Below are 11,566 nucleotides of genomic sequence, written 5' to 3'. Positions count from 1 at the left end.
GCATGATCTCAGCTCACTGCAACCTCCACCTCCCAGGTTCAAGCAATTCTCCTGCTTCAGCCTCCCAAGTCGCTGGGACTACAGGCGCCCACCACCACACCCAGCTAATTTTTGTATTTTTAGTAGAGATGGGGTTTCATCATGTTGGCCGGGCTGTTCTCAACCTCCTGACCTCAGATGATCCACGCACCTTGGCCTCCCAAAGTGTTGGGATTACAGGTGTGAGCCACCACACCTGGCCCCTAAATCACATTTTTAGCATGAACTCAGCTGGTGTGATCTGAAAGAAGCTCATCTGGAAGAACAAAAGACATTCCTTTCACTCAGGAAATTCCAAGGTTAGCTTCATGGTAGGAGCAAGGGTCAAAGAACAAACATTTTCATATTATAACACGCCCAGTAAGCCATGGGTTCATCAGATTGGACTCTCCTTGCTCTGCCAAATTGGCAGCATTTGTGAGTTACCAATCCCAAGGGAGGACTCCCACTGCAGGGAGGATGGCAAAGGTCACCGCTGCACTAACCACCCAGAACAGGGATCTGAACACTTCAGCCACTGCAACATGGGCTGCACTCTGACTACAATGAGTGTGGTGAACAGAACACCCACAACCACAGCCAGTTTGATAAAGCAGGTTAATTACTTACAGACAGGCAGCGAGGGACAGCAGAAGCCTAGGCTTCATGACTGTTCATCTCTCTGTACCACAAGAGCATTCGATTTTTGGATATTGTCAGCTTTCAGCCCTTCCTCAGTCACATCCAGTGCACATCTGAGTACACCATGTGCTTTCTGTCTTGGCAGCGGAAGGACGTTCAAACTGGTCTCCTGAGGCTCACGAGCCCTGCCCAGGGCAGATGGAGTCTCCCGTGCCTGCCCCACTTGCACCACAGCTGAGGACTCAGCAGTGAGCTCTAGGTTTTATATGTGGTGGACACGCCCTGGGCTACTGTGGCAGGACACTCTCTCTTGGAGGGATGGGAATGAGACCAGGGCTGTCCTGGGCAGTTTCTCTTGCGCTCAAGGTGTTGCATTCTCTCGGAGGAATAGAAACCAAGCTTGGGCACTTTCAGGCAGTTCTTCCTTACTCAGGATGGTGCATTCTTACATAATTTGGCTCTGTCTTCCCACATAAATCTCATCTCACATTGTAATCCCTTGTGTCAAGGGAAGGACCTGGTAGGTGACTGGATCATGGGGGCAGTTTTTCCCATGCTGTTCTCGTGATCGCGGGGGAGTTCTTACGAGATCTGGTGGTTTAAAAGTGTGTAGAAGTTCCTGGCTCACTCTCTTTCTCTCCTGCCACCACGGAAGACATGCCTTGCCTTCCCTTCACTCTCAAACATGACTGTACATTTCCTGAGGCCACCCTGGCATGCAGAACTATGAGTCAATTAAACCTCTTTCCTTTATAAATTACCCAGTCTCAGGTAGTTTTTTTAGCAGTGTGAAAATGGACTAACACACATTTCTAGTGCATTCTACAGTGATTCTGGGAACTGTGGGCAAGAAGAGAGGTGGGAAAGCCAGAGCTATCCAATGCTTGTCTTCTGGTGCCCTCCTCCAGGAAGCCATTCCTGGTGCCCTGGGTGCTACTCCCAGCCTTGCTCACCCTGGGTCATCACTGTTTTTGGAGGGGTCTGTGTACCCCCCAGACTATAAGACCCAGAAAATCAGGGCCTGGAGCTAAGTCACAATCGTGTCCCCAGCATCCATTGACACAGAGTAAGTCAAGTGCATAGCGTGTGTTAAATGAACGAATGAAAAAAGTGAAAGCATGATGAAAGCCCTGTGTTCAGGGTGTGTCTCACTCAACCTGTCTGTCCTGTCCTGGTGACTTGGTGAGAATTGTTGCCTGAAGGTCTTTAAACCTCTCTCCCTTCCAGGGCCTCCGCATGGAGCTGCTTCTCAGCTGTGCCCTACAGGGTCAGATACACTGGGCAAGAACTAAGGCTCTTCTCCACAGCCCACCTCTATCCCATTAGCCCTTCCAACACAGGACACACCACGTCCAGGGCTGCAGGAGCCCAGGCTGCCAACAGCATCAGCATCCTGCTAGAAGAGGGTAGGGATGGCTGGGACTCAGAAGAGCCTTCTAGATTCCTAAGTTTATTAATCCTTTCGCCGCAACTACTAGGAAAAATAGGTGTGACATCATTACGTGGGTTACACAGAGTCACACACAAAAAAAGAAAGCGAAAGCAAAAATTGGCAAGAATATGTCAGCTTCCCTCAGGGGAGTGGCTCCTTCAACTTCGATCCCAAATGACTTGTTTCAGAGGAAACTTCCTCCCTTCTCCTCAGAACAAGCACATTCACACAGGAAGGAGATTAAATTCCTGCAAAGAAGAAGAGGGAAAACCTTCCACTGGTCCTTTTGTCTTAACTGTCTCGGGGCCATGATGTATCTGAGAGTCCGGTAATGACTATGGACTTTTTTGCTCAGAATATCACAGATGATTGCCAAACATCGTGAAATGCCACCGAATTGCACACTTGAAAACACACATATACACATGAAAAGTTAAGTAAACACATATACTTAATTGTGGGGCCTCAGGGGGAGAGCAACAAGAAACATCCAGACATCTGGTGGTAAATATTCTGCTCTGGTTCAGCTAAAAATAAAGCCCTTCATCAATCTGGTCACTGGAAGGACTTGTTCCCTTCTTGTTGATGATCAGAAACCTTAGCAGGAACTGATTCTCAAGTGTCTACCTTAACAGAAAAGCCACAAAGAACCATGGTAAGAGGGTGGCAGATAACGTCCACAGTGCTATCAGGTGACAGGTGACTGACCTCAGCCTTGGTGTTCAAGAAGATTCCAGAGGGTGGGTGACATTTAAGGGAAAAATGAAAAATGAAAATGAAGAGGGATGGGGGAATTGGAGACAGAAGCCGGAGAGACATTGTGGTTCTTCTAAGGAACTGTGCTAAGTCCTTGTGGTCTTCTACATTGTAGAATGTTCTACACTGTAGAATGTTGTGAAATCCCAACATTGTGTCTGGAGAAAATGACTCACACAGACTCCTTCTTGTCAACCAGCAGCGGAGGGGCCTCCGGCCTGGGGAAACCCGGCCTTCCTTCTACATACCTGACATACTTGCACACCTAAAATTCCACCTCATTCCTGCCTGTTTCCTAGCAGGGCTTCCCTGAGGGCAGATGGAAAGGCCACCCCAGAGCTGCCAGGAGGGAGATTCCTCCTATTTTTTCCTGGAGTAAAAAGCAAGCCGTGGGGGAGCTGCTGACAGCAGGAAATGCTAACATCCTCTGGGGTTTCACATTCCAGAAGCCAAGATGTGCCAGCCCTGCCCATTCTCTCACCCCACTTCCTGCATCCAAGCAAGACACGGGCTGAGGTCCTGTTGCTGGTCAGTGACACAGGCCGGACAAGAACCCAGGTCTCCTGACCTCTCACCCATGGGCTTCCCAACTCCCCAGGCCTGGTCTCTCTGGGAAGGGCAGGCCAGCCCTGTTCACAGACACTCCTGAATGATACCCAGGTTCTCGGGCCAGGCTGGCAGATCTTGGCTCCTGGAATGTGAAACCTCCAAGGACTTGGCAATTCCTGCCGTCAGCAGCTTCCCTACTTCTGCTGTACAATCATATAATATGGTAGAATGATATGATATTCTGCCATTAAGTGGAATACACACAGTTCCAATAAGAGTGTCATAAATAATCTAGCACAGCATTCTGGTTAGTGCACGCTGTCCCATTTCTTAATCCATTTTGTTCAATTAAAATGTAACATTGTTTATGCCCAACTGATGGTTTTCCATGTTATCAGGACATCCTAATCTGTGTCTTGGAAAACACCACTCTACCCCACAGCAGCGAGGCATGGAGACCAATGTAGCAGACAGGGAGATGGTGCTGGAAGCAGGGTCCGCTCTGCCCCAGGGGAAGGTGGGTGCTGAGCACTCTGGTATTTATCATGAGGTCATTTCTGCTGCCGCCTCTTCCCTTGTCTCCTGCCTCCAGAGCTCCATAGAGAAGCCCCTGTCCATGCTCCACAGAAAGACAGATATAGGATATTCCACACACAAAAATCTGACCGCATACATCCCCTGCTGGGACCAACCTTGGGGAGAATGGCTTGTCCATGCCAGGTGTGGCCTGTGAACTCACAAACTGGGGAAATCCTGCAGAAGCTGGGAGGGTCGCACAGAACTGACTCAAAACAGCTCCTTCCCCTCTGATTTCTCATCCTGACCCCAAGATGGCTCTTCTGGGGGGAAATCACACACTCAACCCTCTGAAAAAGCACGTTAAGGAAAAATGTCCTTGAAAATCTCCGGAGGGCTGTGGAATTTCTCCACCAGAACTTCACAGTGACAATGATACTAAACACAAGCACCACAATAACCAAAATCAGGAGTTTTATTCTCCCCCCTTCTCTCTCTCTCTCTCTCTGTTATGAACTTCATGAAGACACTGACTTTGCGTTTTCTACTCAGCACTGCATCACCAGTGTCTGACACAAAGAGCCTGGGACATGTGGGCTTCCAAGTTTTCCTGTCCTGGGTAAATGACCATTCATGAGACAGAGAAGGAGTTGAAGAGCCCCCAGAGGAATGTGAGTCCCAGAGGTCCCACCAGATCCACTCCCACCTTCCAAACCTGTGAAAGTCAGGTGCCTGAGTCACACAGTCTCACAGTCTCTCCCACCCAAATACCACGAGCTGCAGGTGAGTGAGCAGTTACTGCGTCCTGGGCCATGGGCTTGGGTTTTGAGGTCGGGACCTGATGGGAGGATGTTAGGGGTTAGCAATGTACCAAGGAAAGTGGAGAGAGTCATAGCTCAGTAGGATCCTGTGGAATCACTGTGTGGCTCTGTGAGGAGGGGAGGGCGATAACCCCAGAGGCATGCTGCACCTTCCTGTTTGCCAAAGAGGGGGCACGTAGGGCAGAGAAGGTGAAGGGTGCACCGCTTCTCCCCTGGTTCTCAAAGTGTCTGAGATCAAATCTGCTATCCCACATACACTGCCTGGCTCCTCTACTGCCCAACGACCCAGCCTGTCTCCACAGGAGGGCCAGACATGCCGTGACATCACCAGCTCCTCTAGGAATATGGGATAAAAGGAGTGGCTAAGATCAGCTGACCACCCGCTCACTCGGCTGCAGCCGCCCCAGAGCAATTGCTTCCCGAAGCTGCGTTCTGGATAAGGAGGACAGGACCCCATTCCCGCCCGAGCCCATCTCCCATCTCAGCCACCACCAGGGCTCGCTCCCCACCCCAAACTCCCTGTTCCCTCATCCTATTCCCATGCCCAGCCAAATCTCTGCAATTCCCCATCCACAGCACCCGGGTCAGCCTCATCCACAGCCCTGCTTCAGTTTCTGAACTGCCCAAAGCCATATCGAGCCCTGGTTCCATCCAATCTTCTTCTAAATGTTGGTGCCAGTCGTATCTGTGGCTGTCCACTCACCCCATCTTCCCCTTCCCTCTCCCACAGCGGTCTTGGCCGCTCTCTGCATGTGACTCTCCCTGTCTCCACTCCCCCAACCACCCCATGAAATGATCTCATTTGGTCATTTAAATGGAAAGCTAAAAAGTTTTAAGTGACTACAGGAGAGCAGGAGAGAGGCAGGTCTCCCAGCTCAGACCCTGCCCCGGGACGCCCCTAGGGAAGATGCACAGCTGGATGTAGGCGCCCAAGGCACCGCGCCTCTTAAACCCGGAATCCTCAGGTGTCTGGGTCCTGCCCCATACGGGCCCCCTACACCGTTGGTCCAGATCCCCCACCTTCACCCAACACGAGGTATTGATATCAAAGCGTCACCTCGTCTGGCACAAGAATCTGAAACACAGACCATCACCTTACACCAACGTGGTGTATCCCTCCTTCGACCTGAGTCCAGCAAGCCCAGAGTCGGGGCTCTGGGTTTCCGCCCAAATGTCGCGCATGCGCACAGAAGACGCCTGGCGTCGCCTCTAAGGGACAGGAATCTCAGGCTTCCCAGAATCACTAGGTCTGATTTAAATAGCATCAAATAAATTGGAAAAGAAAGAATGTGTTATTGCCTAAGGTGATGAAATTTTCAGAGGATGTATCGGTCCTGTCTGGCGGACAGAGAGGGCCACTAGAGGGAATGAACGAGTCTTCTCTGAACATCCATGAGGATGAAGAACAGTCACTGAGGTGACGGTACCAAGTCACCGACCACCTCCCAGGGATCCTCTCATCCGATCCTCATAGCAGCACTGCATGGTCGGACCTCATCACCCACATTCCACCAAGAGGAAGCTGAGACCCGGGGCCTTCATCCACTCATGTCCTCCAGATCCCTGGCACCCATCCTGGGCCCCACCCCATCATCCAGGCTTTGGACCTTCGACCTGAGGAGGGTCCCTGTCTCCTCCGTGAGCCGTCCTGGGCCTGAAGAGGCCCAGAAAGCAGAACAGAAAGAGCTGTGATGGAGTGAATCTTATATAGTAAGAATAAAATTATTTTGAGAAATTTCTGGGTCATGTATTTACCCACAGAAAAACAGAAGCTAACACATACACACACACACACACACACACATACACAGGCTGTCACGTGTCCTCAGCACAAAGTGCCTTGAGCAAGACCATTGCTGACCCCACACTTAGCCTGACTGTGATCTTACTGTGATCAGCACATCCCATCCGTGTGGCAACAGGTGTGGCCAGCGTGGGAACCAGGTCTCTTCTTCAGATTTGCTCTTTGTTTCTGAATAGCCACCGTCAGAACAGTCACCCTCCTAGAAGTCACTTGATTAAAAATTTCCTTTTAGGTATTTAGGTTGACATTCCATCAATCAATTTAAGTATAAATGTATATTTATTATAAAAGTGTAAATTGGCTCTAATTAATGATTATGGTGAATTTTACTAACTATAACTATTAAAATATTCCAATAGATAAAATTGTGCTAAAATGTACAGTTAATACAAGGGTGATTAAAGGTAAATCTTATAATTTTTGATCTAATAAATCTTCATATACATGATCATGAAGCACATCAATAGAATTAATACTAATATTTATAGCAATACTTGGTGTGCTATCTTTCATAAAAAATACATCGATAGTAAAAAAAAAAAAAAAACCAATCAGCTGGGTGCAGTGGCTCACACCTGTAATCCCAGCACTTTGGGAGGCCGAGGCAGGCAGATCACGAGGTCAGGAGATCAAGACCATCCTGGCTAAACGGTGAAACCGTTTAGCGGTGGTGTGGTGGCGGGCGCCTGTAGTTCCAGCTACTGGGGAGGCTGAGGCAGGAGAAGGGCATGAACTCGGGAGGCGGAGCTTGCAGTGAGCCGAGATCGCGCCACTGCACTCCAGCATGAGTGACAGAGCGAGACTGCCTCAAAAAAATAAAATAATAGTAATAATAAATCATGAAATTTAAAGATTCTATTTAATTTTGAGCTGTTTGATTTTCATGTAGGGCATGACTATCTGAAGTAATAAATTTTGGGATGTATTAATATGTGATGACCTACATCTCCCCCTAAATTCATGTGTTGAAGTCCTAACCCCAGTATCTCTGAATATAACTGCATTTGGAGATAAGGTCTTTGAAAAGGTGATTACGGTAAAATGAGATCATATGAGTGGGACCTAATCCAAGCTGACTGGTGTCCTTATAAGAAGAGGAGATTAGGGCGCACACACACACGCAGAGGCCACGTGAGGACACAGGGAGGAGTGGGCCATGGATAAGCCAAAGAAAGACCCTAAGAAGAAACCATCCGGCCAACACCTTGATCTCATACATCTGGCTTCCAGAACTGTGAGGAAATGAATTTCTCCTGTTCAAGCAACCCCTCTGGCACCCCTGGTTATGGCAGTCGTGGGGGATTAACACAGGCGTAAGGAAAATGATGGATGTAAGAGCCAGAGAAAGGAAGAAAATCAAATGTAATTTCTCCATACAATTTTCAAAATAATGGACTTTAGGAAAACACGTTTGGGAAGCTATTCTAAACTGGGTGTTTGGCATTTTATTCTAAACTGGGTGTTTAGTGTTTTAAGTGTTTTGAATTTTTGACTATTGATAGAACTATTTGAATAGTTGAAGAGGAAACATATTTGAAACCTAATGATATTATGACTCCTGGCTAAGGTTCTGTTACCAACGGAAAGTCTTGACTGTGAGCTGTCCGGGTTCTTGGCGCATTGAACAAAGAATTGAACAAAAATCACAAGCAAAACGGCGGAAGAGGAAGACATAGATTTGCTGAAGCGAAAGTACACACCCGAGTGGGAGTGGGCTCGAGCAAGCAGCTCAAGAGCCCTGAGTATAGTATTCCTTGGGTTTTTACCGACTAAAGGAAATTGGTAACCCCCCTAGGTACACTTTAGAGGCCTCCAATTGGTTATACCCTATGCAAATGAAGGATTGATTGGCGGCCAATCAGAGGCTGAAGTGGAGGTTTGGCCCACGGCCAATCAAAGGCTGAAGTTCTCCCTTTGATTTAATTCCAAGAAGTCAGCCATGGGTTGCCCTTAGGCTCCTTGTCTCCAGACCCTATTCTGCCTTAGTTCCGTCTTTAGAATATATTGTTAATAACTGCCTGGTAATGATATTGCCCTAGACAGAAAAATGAGTGACTTCCTGCAATGTAGCCATCTCTGAGAGTCCCTCCCTACAGCATGTCCACAGGCAGAGTGAGGATTCAGGGGTCCCCTGGCAGCTGGCAACACTGAAGAATGAGTTCGAGCTTGGAAATTGACTGTTAATCACAGCAACAATAAAACTATTATCCGCGCGCGTGGCCCTCAAGCCTGTAATCCGTAATCCCAGCACTTTGGGAGGCCGAGGAAGTGGCCGGATCATCAAGGTCAGGTAGATCTGTAGGCCATCCTGGGCCTAACACGGTGAAACCCCGTCTCTACTAAAAATACAAAAAACTAGCCGAGCGAGGTGGTGGGCACCTGTAGTCCTAGCTGCTCTGGAGGCTGAGGCAGGAGAATGGCGTGAACCTGGGAGGCGGAGATTGCAGTGAGCTGAAGATTTGGCCACTGCACTCCAGCCTGGGCGACAGAGCGAGACTCCGTCTACAAAAAAAAAAAAAAAAAAACTATTATTTTTTAGAAATCTGATAACATTCTAGATTCCTCATTTTTTGCCCCAGTTTGTTCCTTGGTGGTGATATTCACCTTCAGCCTCAGGGTCTGGAGAAAAGAGAAGGTCTCTCGGGAATTTTAGCACTAGGGCAAATCTTACAAATGGAAAGTTGCCAAAGAGTGGGGAGAGCATTTGGAAGGCTGGCATCAGGGCTGAGAGGATGAGAGGGATAGGAGAGATAACTGAGAGAGGAGGCACAGACTCCAGGGACGGCCTGGGAATGTGCTGCGTAGCACAGGCAGGAAGGGCACACAGAGGGAATGGGCAGGTTTTTGTCAGGAAACCCAGAGATACAGAGCACAAGATGGGTAGCCAGAGCCGGGATTTCACCATATTGCCCAGGCTGGTCTCCAACTCCTGGCCTCAAGCCATCCGCCCACCTTGACTTCCCAAAGTGTTGGGATTACAGGTTTGATTTAGCATGCTAGCCTTTTAATTAAGTTTTAAACCACTTTTTCTTCAAATTTGGACTTCAAAGTGAGATGAGTCACTGAGCCAGCTTTTTGATTAATTTTTTTTTTATGGAATGCTTCACAAATTTGGGTGTCATTTAAACCACTTTTATGTCAAATTTGGACTGGAAAGTGAGAAGTCTCTAGGATACCTAGAATAAGGTCTTACTTGACAGTCGTCAGAAAAACACACCCTAACCTCTTCAATTTTCTGTTACAGCCCATTGGAAAATGCTGGTGTTGTCACTGTTTTTTCTGGTGTCTTCAAGGTTAACTCTGCTTTGGAAACAACTGAAGCCCTGTATTGGGAGAGTCCTAATCTGCCCGTCCACACCACTAGTGGTTGTATAGTGGGAACAGGTGGGCTTGGGAAGTAGTGGAGATTTGAACAGGGCTCAGGCCATTTGGGATCTTCTGTTGTAGGACTAGGGTTCAAGGAGGCATGACACAGGCTGCTTACACTGATACATGGTTTGTTCAACAATGGTTCTGGGCCCTGGGATCCCAGCAGAGCTCCCTGATTTCAGTCTCCTGAGGGCTCATTCAGACTTCTTATTCAGATCTGACTCTGTCACCCCAGGACATGTTTCTTAGACATTTCCCAGAGCTCTCTGTATCCCAGGGTGGGAAATTCTTAGTTGCCTCCATCCTTACACAATGAACCGCTGCCTCACCCAGGATGAATGGGGCTCTGTCCCTGGTGCTGAACGCGTGCCTCTGGTAGTGTGCTGGGAGATAGATGAGTTCTCAGGCAAAGGCAGAAAACATATGAACATCAGAAGACAGACATGGAGTGAGGTGCCTCCCACCATCCAAGAGTTTCCATTATTGATTTCCTTTTAAGCTATTCACTGGGTGACAAATTTACTTGTCATCCTATATCGCCAAAGTCATTGTACAAAACGTCTTTCACAGGATTTTTCACACAGGTGAGGAATGGACACTCAGACCATGTGTAGACTCTTTGCTGAGTCAAATGTCATCCTCTGCCTCCTGCTTTATTCTTAAGCTGGGAAGTTTCTCTTCACTCATTCACTTCTTTATAGATTCTCCCTTGAGGTCTTGTGAATCCTTAATTTTTCATGACCAAATACTTCCTTTTCTTTCATAACACATAGTATCTGATTTTCTGGGAAACTTTCTATTTGGCAAATATGGGACCAGGGATGTCAACGTGAGTTCTCCATGGAAAGACTGATCTCACTGATTTAGAATTTGTGGTGGTTCTTGTGATAAGATACCTGAAGAAAATATTGCTCTTACGTGACATTAAAGAAGAAAAATGTGACACTTAAGGTGAGTAAAAAGAAGGTGTGTGGTTCTCTATTCCCTGGGCATTCGTATGTAGGAACTGGATGCTAGAAAATCTTTGGCTTCACTTTCAGCTTTTGGCTCAGAGGAGGCCAAGGTGCACCTTTCTTCAGTCATCCCAAATCCGGGTTCATCCAACACCAGCTGCCACTACCATGACCCCAGTGAGATCAAAGTTCTATACCTCAGGTGCACTGGGGGTGAAATCGGTGCCACTTCTGTTCTGGCCCCCAAGATTAGCCCCTTGGTCTGTCTCCAAAAAAGGTTGGTGATGACATTGACAAGGCAATGGGTGACTGCAAGGGCCTGAGGATTACAGTAAAACTGAACATTCAAAGCAGGCCCAGATTGAGGTGCTGCCTTCTGCCTCTGCCCTAATCATCAAAGTCCCCCAAGGAACCACCAAGAGACAGAAAGAAACAGAAAAACATTAAACACAGTAGGAATATCACTTTTGATGAGATCGTCGACATTGCTCAACAGATCCAGCACCGATCTTTAGCCGGAGAACTCTCTGGAACCATTAAAGAGATCAGGGGGAATGCCCAGTCTGTGGACTGCAATGTTGACGGCTGCCACCCTTATGACATCACAGATGACACCAACAGTGGTGCTGTGGAATGCCCAGCTAGTTAAGAAGCACAAAGGAAAATATTTCAATAAAGGATCATTTGACAACTGGAAAAAAAAAAA

The 11,566-nt window shown here is 47.8% G+C and overlaps 1 pseudogene; it reads left to right on the top strand.

Moving 5' to 3' along the window:
• Positions 1 to 10,219: 10,219 nt before the first annotated feature.
• Positions 10,220 to 11,509, top strand: LOC108531031 (60S ribosomal protein L12-like; annotated as a pseudogene).
• Positions 11,510 to 11,566: the final 57 nt, after the last annotated feature.

The sequence above is a fragment of the Rhinopithecus bieti genome, unplaced genomic scaffold (assembly GCF_001698545.2).
Source record: "Rhinopithecus bieti isolate Rb0 unplaced genomic scaffold, ASM169854v2 scaffold_7888, whole genome shotgun sequence".
Classification (NCBI taxonomy): domain Eukaryota; kingdom Metazoa; phylum Chordata; class Mammalia; order Primates; family Cercopithecidae; genus Rhinopithecus; species Rhinopithecus bieti.
Note: the sequence above shows the minus strand (reverse complement) of the source record. Positions and strands in the feature narration are given on the sequence as shown.